At 42.0% G+C, this 24,981-nt stretch overlaps 1 protein-coding gene across 2 annotated transcripts in view; it reads right to left on the bottom strand.

Annotated features, from left to right (window-relative positions):
* The window catches only part of LOC130105394 (signaling lymphocytic activation molecule-like), a 156,024-nt gene that overhangs the window by 5,233 nt on the left and 125,810 nt on the right, over positions 1–24,981 (bottom strand). The gene's annotated exons all lie outside the window — the stretch shown is intronic.

The following is a 24,981-nucleotide window of genomic DNA, read 5'->3' as shown; positions in this document are numbered from 1 at the left end:
AAAACTTTCTTCCTCGAATTACTTCAATGTCATACTAACATTATAAGGGCATCCCAATAACATTATACATTAATACAATCCAGTTCATGACCCCTTTAAAAAAAGAAATAGACTTATATATATATATATAGAACAATAACTTAATAAAAAGACACTTTTACTTTAATGTTTGATGTCACATTAAAACTAACACAATCTGAGCTTCATTTATATATTTTTTATTTAATCAATCACTAATAAATTATATTAGACCTGAATACAAACTTGATCTGACAATAAAATCACAGTTCAATTATTTCTTTATGAGAATAACACTGAATGTTAAATCCTCTCTGTCCAATTTAACCAGTAATTTATTACATGGTACCAGAAGAACAACAACTGAAGTCATAAAAACATATTTAAAACTCACCATCCAGACGCCAGAAACACAGACAGAACAAAACAGTGCGAAACATCTTCAACACTTTCAGTGCACAAATATGAACAGACAAACTCTTCAAAACTGCTTCAGTGATAAAATGACAGATGAGCTGATGTGAAGCTGCTCTGAAGTGAAATGAAGTGAAACTCCACCAACATCTAAAATAACTGCACATCTATAAGTGTCCATCTAGCACTTTATTATCTCATTAATTCAAGCTCTAAACTTGGTCACTTTGAGCTCCAGTGGGCCTCAACTTCCTCTAGATCAATGACATCATTCATAGCAGAAATAAACATGTTAAAAGTGTCTTAAAGCAACAGTTTGATTTTAGAGTTTGATTCTCTCAGACTGATTTTAGAGTTTAGCTTTATGGAAATCGAAGTGTTCTCTGATATGAAAATATCATTAATATTCAACCGCTATGGATTCCAACGTTCCACATTAACACCAAATTAGCGAGTGTCTGCCTTATTACGATTTTTTACAGTCGCTAGGACACATTTCTCAATACTTAGGTCACTTTTTCTTCACTCTTCACACAGTGAGCACAACAGAAGTATATGTGGGCTAAACTGTGGATCATTTATCATTGCTTTGGCACAAAATGCATTCAATGACGACATCTTTCAAATTACTTTAATTCTTTTCTCACTTCGACACAACAACCGCCAAAACTCTGTGAACCTTCAGGCCAATTTGCACATGCTTACACACTGTTTTCAACTTAAGTTCAAAACGATAACATAATACAAAACTGAATAAGACAGCATTTTGCCACATTTCTACAGTAATATTGTAATAAAATATATTTCGAATCTAAAAATTAAATGGTATAAAAACCCCAACCACAGCTGATTCCTATTGTATCTGAATCAGTGGACGGTGTGTATACACATTTTTGTACTTTGGAATTACTCCAAAAACATAAAATATATAAAGTATTGAAGTATTGACTACTGTCTAATTCATTCTAGTCACATATATTGCAGTGATTTCTAAACAGTAGAGAGGTAGAAGAAAGAAGGCTTTTACAAAGGAAAACATTGTATAAAGTTTCCTGTTGTTAGTGTTTTTAAGGTCATTGTTTTGTGGGTGACAAAGTGTGTGTGTTGGCTGTCAACCTTTGCTAGTGTTATGGAAGAGTGTGTTGATTTGAGACATGTACGAAGTGATTCTGTAGTTTTAGTGCATTTTGAATGTGAAATGAACTGCTGTGCCGAGCTGAACGCTGGTTAGGAGAATTGTGTAAAGAGTTTTGAAAAAGTGACCTAAGTATTGAGAAATGTGTCCTAGCGACTGTAAAAAACTGTAAATCACACAGAAACAAGGTAAGGTTGCGTGATAATTTGAGAGACTACATGCAGTCTAGCAGAGGCTCGTGTACTGTGGATTGACACTCAACATTAAAGGTGCCCTAGAATTAGAAATTTAATTTATCTTGGCATAGTTAAATAACAAGAGTTCAGTACATGGACATGACATACAGTGAGTCTCAAACACCATTGTTTTCTCCTTCTTATTTAAATCTCGTTTTTGAAAAACACCCCTGAAAAATAGGCAAATCTCCACATAACACCGACTGTGACACAACAGTCGGGATCATTAATATGTACGCCTCCAAACATTTGCATATGCCAGCCCATCTTCAATGCCAGGCAGAACTGCGCAGCCGAATCATCGGAAGTTCTGCAGGTGAAGAAACGAGCGAGGATCACAGGGAAAATGGCAGATTATTGAAACGTACTGGTTACTGACGTAACCTCGGTTCTCTCTAGAAGAGGGAACGAGTTAGGGCTGCAACTAACGATTATTTTAATAATCGATTAATCTGTCGATTATTTTTTCGATTAATCGATGAATCGGATTTAAAAAAAACAAAAGCATTAATTTCCAATCCTTTATTAAAAAACAGAACTGACAGTGCAAATTCACCGTGAAAAAAAATCCAGTGCAAAAAAATGGACTAACAAAAAACATACACATGTATGCTTTACATCTGCCAAATAATATATATAGGCTTTTTAAAAATAAAGTGAGCTGCTGTCAGAACAAAACATAATTCATAAAAAATAAAGAAAAATACAAATCAGAAAACTTAACAGGATTTGTTTGAACGTCAGAACTTGTTCTCTACACCACACTAGCACACACTCACAAACTCTCACACTCACAGATGCACACTCACAAACGTGTGTTTTGTTTTTGTCAAAGATGTTATAATCTTTAACAAAATGTTTGACATTTTTTAACAAGCAAATGCACCTATTATCATATTACCTATAATAGGTAATAACAATAGCAATAATAATAATTATAAGAGAAGATAATATCTCTAGTCTATCCTAATATTAATTATAAATACAATGTATATAAAATATAAATACAATATTAAATATTTAAAAAACAAATACAATGGATTGACCATCTCCTATGGTGTGTAAGGTATTTTGCAGCTTATCCTTTCTGAGCATATAGTGTTTCTCATTAGAGAGTCATTAGAGTAAAGATTGAAAAAATCAGTGCTGCAAATTGTGGAAAAAATATTCCCCTGCCCTTGTAGTGGCTATTTGGACAGACAAGAAAGTGTTTTCATCGTCTGTCTATCTGATTCAAATCACAGTCTGCTAATTCAGTGGTAAGAATTTAATTGTTGTTTTTATTTATATCTTATAGTAGTAGTAGTAGTAGTAGGCCTCCTTCGGTCGTTTGTCGACCATGGGCATATCTTATATAGGCCTAATTATATATGTACAGAGGTGGGTAGAGTATCCAAAAACTGTACTCAAGTAAAAGTACAAGTACTTATAGAAATATTTACTCAAAGTAAAAGTAATAATCTTAAAAGTTACTTGAGTAAGAGTAAAAAAGTATCCAATGAAAAAACTACTCAAGTAGTTAGTTACTAGTTACTTTGTATCACATAGGCCTATATATATATATATATATACTGTATATATATAACATGATATTATTTAGATATTTTTTTCATTTAAATTATTATCATAATTAGATAAGCTATCTTTGCAACAAAAACAGAAGAGACAAACATTATTTCTGTATATTATATCTGTAGCCTGAAAACCATTTCCTGTCCTTTGGTTTGTATAATAGTATAGTAACTTATACAACTACATTTGGATTATTAGACAATGTCGGAATAAAGTGACTCTATGGAGTTTTGCATTCATATGTAAAGGGGTGGGAACCATTGACACAGATTAGAAAGTGTTAAAACTCTTCACATGTGCTCGCAGTCATGTCATGCCCAACACAAACAACGATCATCAAATACACGATCTTCTTCTGTCTGTTCTCCAAAATGTATTTAATTGTAGGCTATATTTATGAAAGCATCTTTAAACTGGTTAACTGAGTCTAATAAGGCAGGCAAAGGCATTCGCTTTCAAGTCGAGTTCGCACGCCACTGCGCAATACACACACATTGTGTGTGTACAAACATTCATAAACTGCACGATGATAGCTTATTTATTGTATAACTATAAAGTAATGTATATGTCCAAAAAAAGGGTAATGTCATACTTTGTAGTAGTAATAATCTGTTTGGTTGTAAAATGTATTACCCGAATGAAATCGAATGTATCGTCGTGTGGAATAATTCATTCACAGACAGCTTACGAAGTAACATACGAAGATGTTCAACTAATAAAGATCTTCATCGCTGGCAAAAAATATGATGCATTTGCAGATTTACTTTCTAGACTGTGTAGCCTACTGTAGACTGTGGACCGCCACTTCATACAACGCTCTTGATGTTCTTAAATTTTCCTGTTACGACTCCGAGACGATTCAGTGCCTGCAGGAAACTGAACAGATCATTCAAACTGATTCGCGAACCGATTTAGACAGATCTGCCCAACTCGTTTGAAGTCTTTGAACAGAATCGACTCAAAAGAGTGATTCATTTGTGAATTGAGCATCGCTCATGCCCAGAAAAAAGAGAGAGTGCGCGCTTAGAATAACGCTTTTAACAACATATTGCATTAAAATAAAGTAACGAGAGGAACGTCGCCCAACGTAACGAAGTAAAAGTACAGTTTTTTCATTAGAAATGTACTTGAGTTAAAGTAAAAGTACCCACAATTAAATCTACTCTTAAAAGAAAAAAATGTCCAAAAAAATACTCAAGTAAATGTAACGAAGTAAATGTACTTCGTTACTACCCACCTCTGTATATGTAGTACATGTACCAAATTACTAATGCTCAGACACACTCGGTCTCTCTCTCTCGCGCGCGCGATCTCGCACACACTCGATCTCTCTCTCTCGCGCGCGCTGCGCGCGATCTCGGACCTTTTACAGTCTATTGGCGCTTTTCCACTACACAGTACCAGCTCGCCTCGGCTCGGCTCGACTCGCCTTTGTTTGGTTTTCCACTGTGTAAAAGTTGTACCTGTACCTGCTTTCGGGTACTTTTTTTCGTACCAGCTCCGGCGAGGTTCTAATGGCGCTTTTCCATTACCAGTACCAGCTCGACTCGACTCGACTCGCCTTGGCTCGCCTCGACTCGGCTCGCTTTTCGCTCCGTTTTCCATTGCAGAAAGTACCGCCACAAATAGTACCCGGTCGTCATAGCGACGCATTTCGTTCCTCGTTGCCCCATCAAGCTCTCGCTGGATCCTCTCTTCGGCAACCAAACAAAGGAATGTCTGCACCTCCTCGTTTGACCACGGCGTATTCTTCCGAGTTGCTATAATAATAGTAGTAAGTTTAGTAACTATCTCTGGCCAAACTATTTAAAAATGGCGGGGTTATTCTGGATACTCCATCTGGCGCGTGCAATGATGACGCAGATTCTCTGTGACCAATCAGCAGTCGGCATTGTTTTCACGTCACATTTTAGTATCGGCTTAGCTCGCCTCAGCTCGCTTAGAACCTCGCCGGAGGTGGTACGAAAAAAGTACCCGAAAGCAGGTACAGGTACAACTTTTACACAGTGGAAAACCAAACAAAGGCGAGTCAAGTCGAGCCGAGCCGAGGCGAGCTGGTACTGTGTAGTGGAAAAGCGCCATAAGCGAGCTGAGGCGAGCTAAGGCGATACTAAAATGTGACGTGAAAACAATGCCGACTGCTGATTGGTCACAGAGAATCTGCGTCATCATTGCACGCGCCAGATGGAGTATCCAGAATAACCCCGCCATTTTTAAATAGTTTGGCCAGAGATAGTTACTAAACTTACTACTATTATTATGGCAACTCGGAAGAATACGCCGTGGTCAAACGAGGAGGTGCAGACATTCCTTTGTTTGGTTGCCGAAGAGAGGATCCAGCGAGAGCTTGATGGGGCAACGAGGAACGAAATGCGTCGCTATGACGACCGGGTACTATTTGTGGCGGTACTTTCTGCAATGGAAAACGGAGCGAAAAGCGAGCCGAGTCGAGGTGAGCCAAGGCGAGTCGAGTCGAGCTGGTACTGGTAATGGAAAAGCGCCATAAGTCTCGGACACACTCGGTCTCTCTCTCTCTCTCGCGCGCTGACCACTGATCTATATAGATTGATATAGATTAGTGTCTCGGACACACTCGGTCTCTCTCGCGCTCGTTCCGCGATTGAGCGACAGTGCTCCGCGCTCAACTCCAATTTTTTTATACTCAAACATTTCCGTGTCGCAGGATGCAACGAATCGATTATGTAATTCGTTGCCAACTCTTTCAGAAATCTATTTTAATCTATTTAATCGATTCGTTGTTGCAGCCCTAGAACGAGTATTGCGTAAGCTAGCTTACGCTACGGGTTCATCTTCTCGAGATATTGAAGCCAAAAATTATCCTTAATTTTGTATATGTTGTCAACGCAGTGCAGCAGCTGGCAGACCTAGAGCGGGCATTCTAGCGCGCTCATAGGCTGCTCTGCGGGAACTGCACAGCCTACCAGTGAGCCTCGACATGACGTCACGTCCCGCGTCCTAGCCCGCCAGAATGGGCGTGGCTTAGCGTATATAAGCCACTAAGCCATTAAGCCACTATAAGCCATGGGGTGATGATGGCGCAGTGGATAAGACACATGCCTTTGGTGTGAGAGACCCGGGTTCGAATCCACTGTGAGACACCAATGTGTCCCTGAGCAAGACACTTAACCCCTAGTTGCTCCAGAGGCGTGCGACCTCTGACATATATAGAAAATGTAAGTCGCTTTGGATAAAAGCGTCAGCTAAATGAATAAATGTAAAATGTAATGTAAGCGGGGCTCGGAGGCTGATTCTCTGGTTTTCATCGACTGAAGCGAAATAGCGCTTGTGGCGTTTAGCACGGCAGGTTACGCAATACAGGGAGGAAGGGCGCGGGCCTGGAAGCGGGCGCTTGACGGCGGCGACTCTGAAGAAAACAGCCATCAAGCCTGTTGGGGGCGGGCTCCTGAGGCGGTGACCACTCGAGCCCGAGGCGGTCGACGGCCTGCGAAAGGAGGCGGATCTGTTCGGCTCCCGGAAGGCTTCGAGTCGAGCCCGCAGGGTCGACATCGGAAGCTCCTCAGAGTGCTCACATCCTCCCGAAAAGAGGGCAAGAGCAGCGTGTTCCTGGCCCAGGCAGAGAGCGCATATAACATGGCGGTCTCCGACGCTGAGCGGGGCTCTGCACGAGCCGTAAGTGGACCGAGGCATCTTTAAAAAGACGCTCGTGCTCTTTTAGATGCTCGGTTGCAAGAAGGAAAAAGGATACGACGCCGGATAGCGTAGCTCGCTTCGGAAGGCTGAAGGTGGCGAAGACGGCCGGCTTCCTCAGTCACTGTCCTATGCTGGCTTGTCGCTGTTTCAATGGCGGCGGCTTCTCAAGGTCCAGCGATGCGTGCAGCTTCGCTGAAGAGATGAAAATCAGAGAATCAGCCTCCGAGCCCCGCTTATAAACGCTAAGCCACGCCCATTCTGGCGGGCTAGGACGCGACGTCATGACGAGGCTCACTGGTAGTCTATGAGTGCGCTAGAATGCCCGCTCTAGGTCTGCCAGCTGCTGCACTGCGTTGACAACATATACAAAGTTAAGGATAATTTTTGGCTTCAATATCTCGAGAAGATGAATCTTTCCCGTAGCGTAAGCTAGCTTACGCAATACGAGAGAACCTCTCGTAAGAGAACAATGTTATGTTCCAGGCTGTGCAGGGGATGTGAGGACTTTTCATACCCTTCCCACAGAAAAGAAATGTCAACAGGCGTGGTTGATGTTTATCTATAATCGGATAACGTTACCGCAACAGTTTAGTTCGAAGTTGTTAGTTTGCTCTATGTTAGAGTAAACACTCGCGAGCCTACTTTTATCATGCTGTTTTATTATCGAACATAAAAATATCCTTGTGTGGTATACATTTAGCATTGAAAGGTTGCCTACCAGTCTAGTTCACATTTCAACATGTTTCTGTCTACATATAGATACACATACATGTACGACATTAGGCATTTTACTCCAATCTCATTTCATAACGTACATTTTAGTCTGGCACGGTGGCACCAGTTTAACATGTCTTACCTTAAAAATCTTCTCATCTTCAAATCGCGTTCTTCTAATTCTTCTGGGGTAAATCCAAGTAAAAACAGCACAAACACATCCAAACTCGATGAAAAGTAGAGGAGTAAGTTGGTCTAGTCTCCGATTCTTTGTTATGAGGTGAAGAGGGCGTTAACAGCTTCGCGTTCCTCCGCGTGGATCATTTGCATATGAACAGCTGTTGCTCGTGTGGGTGTGGTCACATTAGATTTAATTAGGACGCGTTTGAGAAACTGTAAATGTCGCTGCTTTCATACGGATAACATAGAATATTTGTTTTTGATATCATTTACATCATTTAAAAATAGAGACTCCAAGCGTTGTAAAGACATATGTTTCAAGTCTGTGTGACAAACATTCGTTGAGTTACAGATCATCTTCTGTCGCGTTTCAGAATGAACTTCACATTGAGAGAGGCGGCAGAACGCGCATCATGTTTATTTTCTTTATTTTACGAAAAACACAACATTTTGTTTTTATAATGAGTGTGCACAAATAAAAGAAGACATTTAACAGTTTTGAATGATGTATAACACTTATATGTAAGATCAAAATCAACAGAGTATTTTGAGTCTATTTTGCACTGATAAGAAAAAAAGCGAGCTGGTAGCGACCGGTAGACTTTTTTTCTGTTTTAGTGTTAATGATTAAGGACAAAATAGTTTTGGTTCTCTGAATGTTAGGGGCTTAACCCTTTAAGTGTCACCCCCCTTTTTTTGAATATACATGAAAATGCACATTTCGAACTTAAATGGTTGTAATTCAAGAATGCTTTGGAATATAGACGTAAGATTGGTCTTGTTTTAAAGAAGACATTTGGCAGATTCTTGTAGAAGTGAAATAAATTAAGAAAGTGAAACAGAAAAAAAGTTATAGAAGTTTGTGTTTATGAAAATGTACAATGTAAAATTTTTAATTATTCATATTTTATATAAAATATATATTTTCAAAACCTGGGCGACTCTAAAACTGCAAAAAAATCAAAGCCAAAAATCTGAACAAGTTGTGTTTCAAATTGTAGGTTGATATCTCAAAAAATGAGCTTTCAGTAAGATTTTGTTTGGGCGCAGTACCAAACTTTTTCACTAGATGACAACCAGACTCCATCACTGCCCATATAAGGGCGCCTCACTTTCCATATGTGTTTTGAGTGATATGAACCATTATTTCCACAATTTTCATACAATTTATGAAGTAGACATCCTATTCAGAAGTAATATGAGAAGTTTGGCAGATTTTGATATGATTTCAACCTCTAAGAAACATAAAAAGAACACGCATGTGCGTTTTAGCTTCCTGCCACATCATATAATTTTTTTCTTTATATAAAAAAAAAATTCAGACCTTTTTTTTTTTAATAATTGAATGGATGCTATCTTTTGAACTCTTGGAATGAAAACAAACTGAGGTTTCTACCCTTCTTTCATGATTTTTCATGTTCATCACTATTTCAAAATAAAGGTCTAAGAGTATGAAAATATTATTGTTGCAAATTGATAAATTACGGCTCCTCTGTAATTTATTTTGAAAATCAATCACCAAATATGGAAACTAGAGATTGTAAGCTTTCAAATGATATATAGTTTGTCAAGATTAGTTTAGGTTTAGTATAGGATATTACTGTTTTAAAAATGTAAAGAATTTGGGCCCACCGGTGGGCCCGTGACACTTAAGGGGTTAAAGGACATTGTTAAAGGAGACCAGTTTGTTATTTAGTAAAGGGCAGAAAGCTCTTTGTGTGTTTCTACAAGAGACTCTTTCTTCAGACGTGGATTCCTCTTCTGGACTAATCAATGGAGTGATGAGATTTCCTTCAGTTCTGGTTCTGACCGTTCTGGAGGAGTGGCAATATGCTTTTTGTGAGAACTGCAGTGTACTATTAATATTTACAATATAATAAGCAGAGCCATTCCAATTCCTTTAAGATTAACGGTTAAAGACATTTTGTACTCAAAGTCTCCCCAGAACTGAGGCAGCTCTCCTTAGAAGGAGGGTGCGCTTTTTATTAATTTATTTATTAAGGGTGCGATTTGTGTGATAATTTTACAAATAGATTCATTAGAAATGTTATTGTAACGAGGAGGCAGTGGCGTGAGGATCCATATGCAGCTTTATTAAAACAGAATGCAAGTCAAACAGGCAGAGTTCAATCACAGGCTTCAAGCACAATGTAGATAAGGCAGAATCAAAGTCAGAGTTCAGGCTGAAGATCAGGGCAGGTGACAAACACACAGGGTAACCAAATGACAAGGCAGATGCAATCAGAATAGGCAGGCGGCAAAGAATCAGAGTCCAGTAAACAGTCCAGGTCATACACGGGAAATCACACACGGAATAAACGCTTAGAAATGTTTGCATGGCAAGACAAGACTTCGCAATGAGGAAGCTGAGAGAACAGTTTAAATAGAGAAAGTCAATGGGAAACACCTGTGAGTCAAATCAGCCACAGGTACGGGGTATATGGGAAATGCAGTTCAAAGAGTTAGTACTCAGGAGATGGTGACCTCTGGTGGTGAGCGGAGGGAGCCACAGAGGCTGCATTCGTGACAGAGCCCCTCCCCTGTGAGCGGCTCCTGACGCGAGGAGGCAAACGACGCCGGGGTCTTCCTTGAGATCTTGGGGCAGGTTTGTCCGGGTGATCTCTGTGGAAATCAGTAGTGAGTGAAGGGTCTAGAACATCATTAGCATTGATCCAGGATCTCTCCTCTGGACCGTATCCCTCCCAGTCCACGAGGTACTGGAGGAACCTGCCCCGACGACGAGAGTCCAGGATTTCATGGACCCGGTAAGCCTCCTGACCGTCGATGATGATGGGGGGAGCTCTCTGGTCACCAGCCTCATCTAGGACCTCCTCTCGGACCACCAGCGGGTTTAAGCAAGGAGACATGAAAGGTGGGTGAGATACGGTAATGGTCAGGTAAGGCTAATCTAAATGAAACTGGAGTGATTTGTCTAATGATTTTGAAAGGACCCACGTACCTGGGACTGAGCTTCTTGCAGGGTAACCGGAGCCGTATGTCACGGAGCCGTATGTCACGGGTGGACAACCAAACCCATTGCCCTGGTTGGTAGTTGGGATTGGTTCGCCGATGCTGATTGGCCTGTCCTCTGGTGCGATGCACTGCTCTTTGTAGATGGACATGAGCATTATTCCACGTCTCCTCACTGCGTTGTAACCATAAATTAATTGCAGGTAAGTCAGAGGGTTCTCCAGACCACGGAAACAATGGGGGTTGGAAGCCTAGGATGCACTGGAAGGGGGTGAGCCCTGTAGATGGCTTGCGGAGTGAATTTTGAGCGTACTCAGCCCATAACAGATAGCGACTCCAGTCGAACTGATTCTTCTGGCAATATGAGCGAAGGAAGCGGGTGAGTTCCTGGTTTAATCTTTTCACTTGACCGTTGGCTTCAGGATGATATCCGGAGGTTAGGCTGACATTAATGTTCAGTAGCTGACAGAAAGCAGACCAGACTCGGGAGGTGAACTGCGGACCCCGATCAGAGACTATATCCTCCGGTAGACCATAGAATCTAAATACATTATTGCAGAGGACTTCAGCAGTTTCCAGGGCAGTGGGGAGTTTGGGAAGAGGTATCAGTCTGCAGGCTTTAGAGAAACGATCAATTACCGTGAGAATGGTAGTGTGGCCCTGAGAGAGTGGTAGGTCCGTCACGAAGTCGATGGCGATGTGTGACCATGGTCTTTGTGGGATGGGTAATGGATGAAGAAGGCCGGCAAGTAATTGACGCGGAGATTTGGAGGTATTGCAGATGGTGCAATTTTGAATGAACGTGATGGTGTCCGTTCGTATAGAAGACCACCAGAACTTCTTGTTGAGGAGTTGTACTGTAGCCGTTATACCTGTGTAACGAATCACACAATAATAATATACATAAAATGTATTTAAGGGGGCCGGAAGGCCAATTTAGCTCAAAAGGAATGATTCATCGATTTGCAATGAATCTTGACCGAATCACTATGGAACCGAGCAAATGACTCGTTTAGAGTTCATTTGAACGGGCCGTAATTATAACCTTGGCAACAGATATGAATATCCAATCTATAGTGAAACACTATGTATTAGCAAGGTAACTTTAGATCGACAGTACAAGACATTAAATGTGCAAGCACAACACAAGGCAAATATCTTTTCAAATATAATGACGACTTTATTAACTATTCTAAACACATAAAACTAAGGTCTAAACACAATCACACACACACGCATTCATACAAGGCGCAGAGGAAGAGAGAGAGAGTGAGTTTTCACGTGAGATGCACTTTGTAAGACATGACCTGAACGAACCACCAAGCATTAATTTAAACCTTCGTTTCTTAGACAGGTTATTCAATTTACATTTAAAGCACCAGTCAGTTAGAGTCTGGAGTAAGTTACTTGCTTGTCTTTGTGTTGCTCAGGGAGTTCCGTTTTTGCGGTGCTTCGTCAAAGGGGTTTCCCGACCGGGTCCGTGTGGCTCGTTGTCTTTGAAGTGCCTGGATGGAAGTTTCTGAACAGCCGGTCACGTGTGGTTGGCAGGCGAATAAGAGTCTTTACAGTTTGAAGCGCGTTGCAGGAGAGACGTTTAAACGAACTTCGCAGCAACTTAACTTTGAACCGAGACTTTTACGAAAACAAGAAAATAAAGGAAGAAATGAAAGTAAGACGAGTTAGATGGCTTGAATGAGCTGTTTTAACCCCGATCTTGATGGGTTATTTGTCTGCTGGTCTAATTTGGTCTGGTCGATGTAGAAGCGTGCGAACACGCTCTTTGGTGTTTTCAGAGAGAAGCACGAACAGGAACACTCTCTTGCTGTTGCTAGAGAGAGGCGCAAACTTAGTTCAACACCGAACCGAACTCAAAACCCCGAACTGCTCTCTGAACCGAATTTCTTTTTCTAACTCTTACTCTAACTCCTTTGTTCGGGTCTTTAACTTAAACGTTAGTCCAACCTCTTTTGGAGAATTCTGACCAATGAGACAATGGCATCATTTTAGGAGGTGGATCGAGTTCCTAGTTATCGTTATCTGGGATCTGCTTGGGTTCCAGCACTTAGCAGAGAACAAGAGACCCCAGTTTAAACATTATAGATTATTATAATCATACAAAACATTTTACACAGATTTCAAACAAGCCACCTTTTGAATTAAAGACATACGATTCTTTTGATTGGAAGCACGATACTCTTTCATCCATACACACAGTTATATCACAATTACATGATTTATATGTGATCTACGCATAATACAAACAAGAATTGTAGGAACAACAAGAATTATGATGTTTGATTAAGTCCACGGAGCATTGTTCTGCGTGAGTTTTAATTGGTTTGATATGTGAAGTCTGTAAGTCTCTCACGTTCCGTGAAAGCGTGGTCTGTTTTACATCGCTGTCCTGCTCAGCAGTGGTGGTGCTGAGGGAGGTCAAAGGTTGTCAGGCCCCTTGGTGGTCAGGCCTGTTTCACCATTTTTGAGCAGCTTTGTCTTGCTTAAGGATGAGACAGTGACAACGTTCTTCCTGTTTAGGCTTATCTCTTGGGCCATAAAAGTCTTCTCTGGGGGGTTTTCTAGACAATTTGGAGCCAGTCTTGTGACTTTGGAATGTGGTATTCAGATCCGAAATGCTGAATCACATTTGAATAAATCCCATGAGAGATTAGAAAGATTAATTCGTGTTTGGTTCATCCTTAAAGTCTCTACATATTCCCCCCTTCGATCGATGATGGGTTGAGAAGAAGACATCATTGAACGCTGGAGAAACAGAAGAAGCAAACACACACAGCAAACAACACGGCAACCACCTCCAAGACTGGTCACTTTACTGGTGCAGGGCATTAGATTATCTAGGCCTAAAACAGGTTCACTCTCTCAATGTAGTCAATCATGTGGAAAAAGTTTAGTTCAATTTTAGGACCGTTATTCTAGTTTGTTTTAAAACGGTGATTGATCAACTTTGTGACTAAATTTGATTTGTTTGTTTTATTCTCTTCTAAATTGTTCTAGGTTTAGACCAATTTACCTTTCACATTTTGATTCGAATGATGCAGGGAGTTCTCTAGGCTAACATTCGTCAGGCGTGGTGCGTCAATCCTTATATGGTAACCTTGACCCTTATGGGGTAACAGGGATTTTACCTAATAAAGGAAGAAGAAAAGGAAGAGGTAAAACAAAACCAAGCAGTTGAGTGACTCCTGTATGGCTACTGTTGTGCAGCGTCAGGTGTCACAATGTAATGAGAGGGTTATACTTGTTGGGTGTATTGCTACATGTTTCCTATGGAAAGGATAGCTAAGTCAGTGTTGCGATTTCCGTGTCTACCTGTGGGAAGAACATGTTTGTTGAATGTTTTTCACGGTAGCTGTGTTTAACTTGTGTATGTTAGTGGTACAGTGTAGTGTAGTGCATGTACTGCATGTATGTCAGATCTGTCTCAGTCTGTTTTGCTCCCCCCTTTGCTTGATGGCTTAGCTTTGATGGGCTTGTTGCATCTTTGCCTTGGAAAGGGATCTTCTGTGATCTGCTGGGGGTCAGTCCAGTAAGGCAGGAAGTTCTCTGGCAGACATTGGGAGGTGGTTTAGCATGGATGCGTGAAGCTGTAGTGCAAAACGTGGTCTCCTTTGTTGCCTTCCTCTTGTGATGCCTTCTGGTCGTGACAGATTTCTGACCTTCTGTGCTTACTGTCGTTGCTGTAGCACACACATGGTTCTTGAGTTTGGAGCTTGTGGTGTGATCGGTAACCAGGATGGTGTTTCCTGGTACCTCTGGGTGTTTGTCAGTGGTTGACTGTGAGAGACCACTTTGTTCTGGGTTGTTGTAGAACAGGTGGTCGTCTCGGGAAGGTGTACAAGGTGATCACTGGTCTTCTGTGTTCAGCTTGTCTTTGATGAACACTTGCAGTTGCCTCAGTAGTTGCTCCATGTCTTCTGAGGGGAGACTGTCGTGTTCTTGGGCACACTCAGTGTGGTGTTTGGCTGAGTGGCGCGGAGGTGGGTTTCGTTGTCGCTTACCCTCATAGAATGCTTTTGGATGCACTCGTTGATTCCAGTTGTTTCCTTCTGGTGGGTCCCATGACTTTTCCATGTGGTTGGAGTGGTAGCTGTCATCGGCATGGGAGTAACGTCCTCTGTGCTCCTTATGAAGGACTGGGGAGTTGTCATGCCACTGGGTGTCTTCCAGTGCAAGGCTTGTGTCTTGGCTGATGGAGTTTAACACTGTGGATGTTTTCAAACTTTTCTTTGAGGCCATCTTTTGTTTGATGTAAGCCTTGTGTGTCAGGTCACGTAGCTGTTGAATTGTCATTGTGCCTGGGCAGGCCATGATGCCAAGATGATGACTCAATCCGGGGTGCAGGTTTCTCAGGAAGAGGGTTTTGAAGTTCATATCCTCTTCAAGTTCAGGTTTGCTATGTGCACCTAAGTAAGCTTGTCGAAAGCGGTGGTAGTAGGCTTGGGGAGTCTCTTGTCGACATTGTTTGGTTTCCAAGGCGATTAACACACCGTGTTCTGACTCTGGACCTGTAAATTCTTTAATCAGTGTCTCACGTAGTAGCTGGTAGTTTGACATGACATTAGCAGGTTGTCGGTCTAGAAAGCTTCGTACCTCTGGACTGGATGTGGATCTGAGGAGGTAGAACCTGTCTCTGTCAGTCATATGGGGTCTCACCTCTAGGTGGAAGTCGATATCTCGGAGGTAGGCCTGGATGTCGGGACCCTCTGTGGAGTTCGGGTTGAACTGAGTGATATTCTTAACCAGCTGGTTGAGATCTTTAAAGGTCATCCCATGTGCAGCTTTGGAGTCTGCCTGGATGGGCTCTCTTCGTTTGTTAGCAGGGAAGAGTTCTGTGGTGAAGGCCGGTGACGTTTTGGGTTGTGGCCATTCACTTCTTTCACTGTATGCCAGTTCTTGGATGGAGGACTCTGTTCTGCTCAGCAGGGGTGATGCTGAGGGAGGTCTCTCCCTTCTTGGCTCTGGTTTCTGTTGGAAAATGTGCTGGAGTTCATCTCTGACCGCGTAGAGCTCATCGTTGGCGTCGTCTCGCTGTTGGGTCAGATGGTCCATTTCAGCGCTGCACCTTTCCAGGTGGTCTTTCAGAGCAGTGATTTTAGAGTTCTTACTTTCAATGTCAGCTTTGGCTTTCTCTAACTGATGTTCAGCAGACTGGAGTTGGTTTACCAGGTGTTTCTGGACAGTCTTTAACTCTTGTTTGTCACGTTCAGTGACTGCAAGGGCTTCTTGGAGCTTGTCAACTTGTGTCTTTGTTTCTTGCTCCGCTTCGTCGGACACTTTGAGTTTGTCTTGAGCTTCACCTTTGAGCTGGTCTTTGCAGTGTTGAGTGTGCATCAGCTCTCTCAGGAACTCGGTGGTCTTGGAGTCATCCTGGACTTTCACTTCAAGCTTGTCTATGCGGCTTTGGGCACGTGTCAGCTCCTCCTGAAGGTAGGTGACATGCTGGTGGCTTAGGTTTAGCTGGGCTGTGAAGGCATTGCTTAGGGAACAGGTTATTTTGGTTAGTTCCACATGGTTTTGGTTTTGGCTTGAATCGTGTGTCAGGAATCTTCTCAGAATTATGATTATTATTAAAAATAATAACAGTTCAATTGTCTTTGGTGTGAGGCAGTCTGTAATGCCTCTGAGCCAGGCGTCCACGTCTTCCCGTTGGGCAGTGGGGTTTGTCGTCCACGACATGTTGGCACGCTTGGTGAAGAGACTGACACAGATCTGTGTGTATAAGCCTATATGTGGTTGAACGGCTAAGTGTCGTTTCAGTAATTGTACATCAATAGTGAAGTGTCGTGATGACTAAGTGTTGGTCTAAGTGTACACAGTGAGGCTAGTGATGCGAAGATCTCGTCACTCAACTGGGTAAAGTAAAGAAAAAGAAAAAAGGTTAAAACAAATCTCAAATGGAAAAAGTTTTTTTTATAGGGGGAAAATATTATTTTTGTAAATATTTCCTATCACTGAAAAGCTGGTTTCAACTCGTGATGTGAGGACTTCGTCGCTCAACTGAGTAAGGGAAAAAGAGAGAAAAGTTAACCAATTTCAATGAGGGAAAAACAAAAAGAAAATTATTAACTAGGGGAAGTATTCATTTCTCATAAATGTTTCTTATCAATGAAAAAAAAAAAAAAAAAAAAAAAAAAAAAAAAAAAAAAAAAATCTGTTTCCAGAAAGGTAAACAATATTATTGCTTATGTTTGCAATGAAAAATACAACAATAATAATGCGGATACCTCTTTTCTGAGTTTGACAGGATTGACACACACACCTTCAGTTGGACCGCTTACAGCAGTTTACAGCAGGGATGCTTTGAAGGCGGAGTTTGCTCAGCACTTGTCTCTGTTACTTGATCTTGGATAAGATATCAAAGTTTAAATTGTGTTTACAAATGCAGGGAGAGTATGAAGACACAAGAGGGTTTGATTAAAAATCAAATACCTAATAATCTGTTTGTTGGGAAAGATTATCTTTGTCTCTTTTTTTAGAGTCGATTGATGGTTCTTCCAGGTTTGTTCCCTACAAATGTGAAGAATAAGGTGGAATAAAGCAGGACAGAACAGGAAAGACGTGAGGAAGAAATGAAGCAAGGAGGTTGGATCCCGCTACCTTTAGGTCTACCACGAGTATAGAATTGATAGTTGAGGAACAACTAAACACACAAATAAACTTTTGTAAAAGATGATTGCCTCTGGTTTATTTGAAACTCGTATGGAGATGGTAATGTCCCCTATTGAAGCGTCCCGAAAATGAATTAATCAAATATAGTGGTTAAGTTTATAACCAACAGGACGAAAGGATAAAACGCAATGACAATAATGAGCAAGTCTGAGTCTAACACTATTTTTGTAATAGTAAAAAAACAACTTTCAAACTTTACTTTCAGAATTCTTGAGTTTCAAAGACTTATTCACCTAAAGTGACTAGATCTCAACGAGAAATGTAAAAATTATGAAAATTATGTCATTAGAATTATTACAAAAATAAATCTAGAAATCATTAGAAATGATCTGTCTAGAAAAGGTAGAATTTCAATTTTGTTTAATATTTCCTTGTTCTTTAAAACAAATTCGAAATTTGACAATTAATAATCATAAACCAGTATTTTCCTTTTACTTAAAGTGTGAGAAAGGTAAAATAAGAAAAACAAGAAAGGACCAACAGGTGTGAACGTCGAGGTGTCTAAATGGTTAAATCACTTTAACGTTTTTCAAACAGACACTGTAGTTAACCGCTAGGGTTAGTATTGATAACCGTAACTGATGCTAAAGCTTTAGCACAGGCCTCAATGCAAGCAACGGCCTCTCTTAGCTTAGCGTAGCGTTTGTTTACAACGAGGGTTGGGTCAGAGTTCACCCGGAAGCGTTGGCTAAGACTTCCGTGTCACGATCGTAACTATAGCGACCAAACGAACGCTAGTGGGCGAACCGGGAATTGCAGACAGTTGGAAAACCGTTTGTTCGAGTTCCATGCAATATGGGAGCATTTCAACAATGTCCACAGAACATGCATGTAGCTACAGTAACAATCGATCATTTTACGGGAAATGTCGGCGCATTTCACACTGTTCAAATAAGATACACCACTCGTAGCTGGGTTTACGACGTGGGGCTTCACTCAATTTGTTTGGAGTGATATTAACTTTAAGCAAGCGACAGCTTTGCGGTATAATAGATGGAACGATGGGAAAATAGCGATCTCGGGCGGATCGTCTCTGTGCAAGTTTATCTGGGCACACAAACAACAGCGTTCTTCACTGTTGGTTAGTTTCAACGTCAAGCTTTACTTGAACACAATAAAAATAACTCTTATTCAACAACACTCGCGAGTGTTTACACGAGAATTCATTGAACAGACACCAACATACAAGCAAACATAGACAAACAGCTGTTTATTTCTGGGATTGCAATGGGACACGCATTGACAATCAGATAAATATAACTGCTTCTATGTTTATCACGGGTCGCAGTGGAACACGCACTGTGAATCGGATAAAAATATATAACGTTAGATGAACACGCTTGTCGCTCTGTGAGGAGAATATTTCAACTTACAGGGTTATTTTAATTACTGCAGTTTGATTTCGTTCAGCCCTCTAACTGATATAAACACACACACACAACGTTATAGCCCTTCTAAAAAGACTCTGGAACACGCAGACGTCGATCAGCTATAACGAGGTATTTCTGGAAATTGAGGAACACGCCCAATTCTCACCTTATTGTTGTGTGATATTTTATAACTTGGGTTATTTTACTGCAGTTGAAAAATAACATATATGGAGGCAGACAGACTAGATTAGCAGCTTTCTCAGGGGTGCGTCTCTCAAGCAGCAGATTCATTCAAACAGGGCGCGCGCTGCGCGCTCTCCATACGTCACACACAGACTTTCAGAGGTTCGGATCTCGCATCCGAAACAAAATGAAAAGATAAATCTTGATATATGCTTACAATTTAGGTTGAACTGCCCGCATTTTTCTCCACCAATTATGTAACGAATCACACAATAATAATATACATAAAATGTATTTAAGGGGGCCGGAAGGCCAATTTAGCTCAAAAGGAATGATTCATCGATTTGCAATGAATCTTGACCGAATCACTATGGAACCGAGCAAATGACTCGTTTAGAGTTCATTTGAACGGGCCGTAATTATAACCTTGGCAACAGATATGAATATCCAATCTATAGTGAAACACTATGTATTAGCAAGGTAACTTTAGATCGACAGTACAAGACATTAAATGTGCAAGCACAACACAAGGCAAATATCTTTTCAAATATAATGACGACTTTATTAACTATTCTAAACACATAAAACTAAGGTCTAAACACAATCACACACACACGCATTCATACAAGGCGCAGAGGAAGAGAGAGAGAGTGAGTTTTCACGTGAGATGCACTTTGTAAGACATGACCTGAACGAACCACCAAGCATTAATTTAAACCTTCGTTTCTTAGACAGGTTATTCAATTTACATTTAAAGCACCAGTCAGTTAGAGTCTGGAGTAAGTTACTTGCTTGTCTTTGTGTTGCTCAGGGAGTTCCGTTTTTGCGGTGCTTCGTCAAAGGGGTTTCCCGACCGGGTCCGTGTGGCTCGTTGTCTTTGAAGTGCCTGGATGGAAGTTTCTGAACAGCCGGTCACGTGTGGTTGGCAGGCGAATAAGAGTCTTTACAGTTTGAAGCGCGTTGCAGGAGAGACGTTTAAACGAACTTCGCAGCAACTTAACTTTGAACCGAGACTTTTACGAAAACAAGAAAATAAAGGAAGAAATGAAAGTAAGACGAGTTAGATGGCTTGAATGAGCTGTTTTAACCCCGATCTTGATGGGTTATTTGTCTGCTGGTCTAATTTGGTCTGGTCGATGTAGAAGCGTGCGAACACGCTCTTTGGTGTTTTCAGAGAGAAGCACGAACAGGAACACTCTCTTGCTGTTGCTAGAGAGAGGCGCAAACTTAGTTCAACACCGAACCGAACTCAAAACCCCGAACTGCTCTCTGAACCGAATTTCTTTTTCTAACTCTTACTCTAACTCCTTTGTTCGGGTCTTTAACTTAAACGTTAGTCCAACCTCTTTTGGAGAATTCTGACCAATGAGACAATGGCATCATTTTAGGAGGTGGATCGAGTTCCTAGTTATCGTTATCTGGGATCTGCTTGGGTTCCAGCACTTAGCAGAGAACAAGAGACCCCAGTTTAAACATTATAGATTATTATAATCATACAAAACATTTTACACAGATTTCAAACAAGCCACCTTTTGAATTAAAGACATACGATTCTTTTGATTGGAAGCACGATACTCTTTCATCCATACACACAGTTATATCACAATTACATGATTTATATGTGATCTACGCATAATACAAACAAGAATTGTAGGAACAACAAGAATTATGATGTTTGATTAAGTCCACGGAGCATTGTTCTGCGTGAGTTTTAATTGGTTTGATATGTGAAGTCTGTAAGTCTCTCACGTTCCGTGAAAGCGTGGTCTGTTTTACATCGCTGTCCTGCTCAGCAGTGGTGGTGCTGAGGGAGGTCAAAGGTTGTCAGGCCCCTTGGTGGTCAGGCCTGTTTCACCATTTTTGAGCAGCTTTGTCTTGCTTAAGGATGAGACAGTGACAACGTTCTTCCTGTTTAGGCTTATCTCTTGGGCCATAAAAGTCTTCTCTGGGGGGTTTTCTAGACAATTTGGAGCCAGTCTTGTGACTTTGGAATGTGGTATTCAGATCCGAAATGCTGAATCACATTTGAATAAATCCCATGAGAGATTAGAAAGATTAATTCGTGTTTGGTTCATCCTTAAAGTCTCTACACCTGGATGCCCGGAACTAGGGTTATTGTGTACCATTTGTATTACTCTGTCTTGGGGCCAGTGGAACGTACATTAGGTTGGGTGGGGTTTCAGCCGGTGGTGGCTCGATGACCTGGGCTTCTGCGATTTCGGTTAGTATGTCCCACTGCACAGGTGCGAGAATGATAGTGGATGGAATGATGAGTTCTTGATCTGGCGATAGGAGGTCTGACTCATAAAGTCGAGAGAGAGCATCCGCCTTGGTATTTTGAGAGCCTGGACGATAAGTAACTCTGAAATCGAATCTGGTGAAAAAGAGTGACCATCTGGCTTGTCGATGGTTGAGTCGTTTGGCTGATTTCAGATATTCTAGATTACGATGATCAGTGAGAACAGTGAACGGATGTTTAGCCCCTTCCAGCCAGTGACGCCACTCCTCGAATGCTGCCTTCATTGCGAGAAGTTCGCGGTTGCCAACATCATAATTCTGCTCGGTAGAGTTCAATTTACGGGAGAAGAACGCACAGGGGAATAGCTTGGGAGGTTCCCCCTGGCGTTGTGAAAGCACTGCCCCAATGCCTGTACTTGAAGAATCTACTTCCACTATGAATTCACGTTCGGGATCGGGATGGTGCAGGATGGGAGCGGACGTGAATTTCTCTCTTAGTGAACGGAACGCTGCTATAGCTGCTGAGGACCAGGTTAGTCGTTGGGTTCCCTTCTTGATCATGGATGTCATAGGAGCAGCAATACTGCTGAAGTTAGGGATAAAACGCCGATAAAAATTGGCAAAACCTAAGAGGCGTTGTAGTTCCTTGAGAGTAGTAGGTTGGGACCAGTGAACTACCGCCTGTACCTTCTTCTCGTCCATGGCGACCCCTCCCGAGCTAATCACATACCCAAGGAAGGAGATGGTCTCTTGGTGGAACTCGCACTTCTCTGCCTTGGCATACAATTGGTGTTGAATGAGACGTTTCAGAACCGCTCTGACATGTTTAACGTGCTCCTCATAAGTCTCAGAGTAAATGAGGATGTCATCAATGTAAACAATTACACTTTGGTTCAGCATGTCTCTGAAAACGTCGTTAATGAAAGCCTGAAACACGGAAGGACTATTGGACAGGCCGAACGGCATAACAAGATATTCGTAGTGCCCCGTCGTGGTGGAGAATGCGGTCTTCCACTCGTCCCCTTCACGAATGCGGATGAGATTATAGGCACAGCAAAGATCCAGTTTGGTGAAATATCTTGCTTGTCTGAGTTGTTCGAGAGCTGCAGGGACGAGTGGTAGAGGATAACGGAACTTGGTTGTGATGTCGTTGAGAGATCTATAGTCGATACAGGGACGAAGACCTCCATCTTTCTTCTTGACGAAGAAGAAGCCTGCTGATGCGGGTGACGTGGAGGGACGAATGAAACCTTTGACGAGTTCCTCCTGAATGTAGGATCTCATAGCCTCTGCTTCGGGTTGTGACAGTGGAAAGACTCTGCCCTTGGGAGGTTGTGCTCCTGAGAGAAGATCTATGGCACAGTCACTGGCTCGGTGAGGAGGTAAGTGTGATGCTTTCACTTTGCTGAATGCCTCGGCTAGATCCTGATAGACACTGAGAAGTGGCTCTGTTAAGGAAGTCTCGCTCCCCTTCTTGACGGGCAAGTTGTGAAGACAGAAGTCTGACCATTGAGTGATTTGCTTCTTAGTCCAGGAGATAGAGGGGTTGTGCAGCTCCAGCCATGGAAGTCCGAGGATGATGGGATTTTGTGGTGATTGAAAAACAAACAGACGGATGGCTTCAGTGTGGAGGACTCCAGTGCTCAACTGCAGATCTTCAGTGGTGAATTTGATACGACCGGAGCCCAGAGGTCGGCCATCTAGCGCTGCGACTGCCAAGTGAGAGTCATAGGGAACAAGGGGAATATTGTTATTTTTTGCAAAAGACATATCGATGAAGTTTCCTGCAGCCCCCGAGTCAATCAATGCTACTGTCTCAACGACCCTCCCATTTATCTCCAGAGTGACTGCAATCTCTAAACTAGTAGTGGATTTGGGAATCGAACTCACCACAGTGGGATTGCGGGATGGACGAGTTGGACAGGTTGCTCTTAAATGTCCCGGTAATCCACAGTACAAACATAGGCTCTGTCGAATGCGTCTCTCTCTCTCCTCCTCGCTGATGCGTGTTAAGCCAATTTGCATGGGTTCTACGTCTGAGTTAACTGTTGCAAGTGTCATGGGGGAAGTGGACAGACGGTTAGTGCGACGAGATCGAAGGAGATTGTCGATCTTGATGGACAGCTCGATGTATTGCTCCAGTGATCTCCCCTCGTCACGACAGGCAAGTTCAGACTGCAACTCCATAGACAAGCCTTTACGGTAGTGGAGCTTGAGAGGATCGTCTGGCCACCCCGTCTGAGCTGCGAGAGTGCGAAATGATAAAGCATAATCCGCCGCCGAACCCCTTCCTTGCCAGAGGGATAGCAATTGCTCACCCGCATCCTTTCCTCCAACGGAGTGCTCAAACACCTCTTTGAAGCGTTGAATAAAATCCCTAAATGAAGGGAAGGTTGGTCTATCCTCTCTCCATACTGCTGTAGGCTAATCCAACGCTCTCCCCGTGAGAAGCGAACACACAAATGCGATGCATCTGCAGGGTACAACATGGGTTGTTGACTGACAAACATAGAACATTGAAGTAAGAATCCCTTACATCTGTCTGGAGATCCATCAAATTTTTCTGGGAAGGCGAGACGAGGACTGGAGGTGTTGGGAATAGCCTGTGCCTGAGGCGGAGTGGGGGGTGAAACAGGCTCGATGGGTACTTGGAGCTGAAGTGATTGTAATGGCTTTACCAGATCTTCAGTAACCAAAGTCAATCGGTTGAGCTTTTGCTGGTGTGTGGCCAGGACCGATGCTTGAGCAGTGACCTCTGTGGTAAAGTGGTAGAATGCTGCTGGGTCGAGATCTGGCGAAGTCTTCTGTAACGAGGAGGCAGTGGCGTGAGGATCCATATGCAGCTTTATTAAAACAGAATGCAAGTCAAACAGGCAGAGTTCAATCACAGGCTTCAAGCACTATGTAGATAAGGCAGAATCAAAGTCAGAGTTCAGGCTGAAGATCAGGGCAGGTGACAAACACACAGGGTAACCAAATGACAAGGCAGATGCAATCAGAATAGGCAGGCGGCATAGAATCAGAGTCCAGTAAACAGTCCAGGTCATACACGGGAAATCACACACGGAATAAACGCTTAGAAATGTTTGCATGGCAAGACAAGACTTCGCAATGAGGAAGCTGAGAGAACAGTTTAAATAGAGAAAGTCAATGGGAAACACCTGTGAGTCAAATCAGCCACAGGTACGGGGTATATGGGAAATGCAGTTCAAAGAGTTAGTACTCAGGAGATGGTGACCTCTGGTGGTGAGCGGAGGGAGCCACAGAGGCTGCATTCGTGACAGTTATTTTACAGGCTTATTACCCAAACCGTATTAGACGGGAATACATGCTTTAAGATTTTGATACGGTTGAAATAAAAAAAAGTAGAAAAATTGTCTTTTCCTCTCTCCTAAAGCGAAGGAGGGAGAACTTTTTAATTAATTTTAATTAATTTAATTTAATTTAATTTAATTTTGATGTGAATAATTGTTTTTTGTGACGCAAATGTTGAAAATTTAGAGCATGCTTTCTTTTTTTGTGATATGGTGCAACCCTGTCTGAGAGATGTGTGGGTTTGGTATTTTTCTGGAAAACAAAGAGTTTGAGTTTG

Source organism: Rhinichthys klamathensis, unplaced genomic scaffold (genome assembly GCF_029890125.1).
Source record: "Rhinichthys klamathensis goyatoka isolate OS25496 unplaced genomic scaffold, OSU_Roscu_1.1 h1tg000318l_1, whole genome shotgun sequence".
Lineage (NCBI taxonomy): Eukaryota > Metazoa > Chordata > Actinopteri > Cypriniformes > Leuciscidae > Rhinichthys > Rhinichthys klamathensis.
This window is presented reverse-complemented; position numbering and strand designations above follow the sequence as displayed.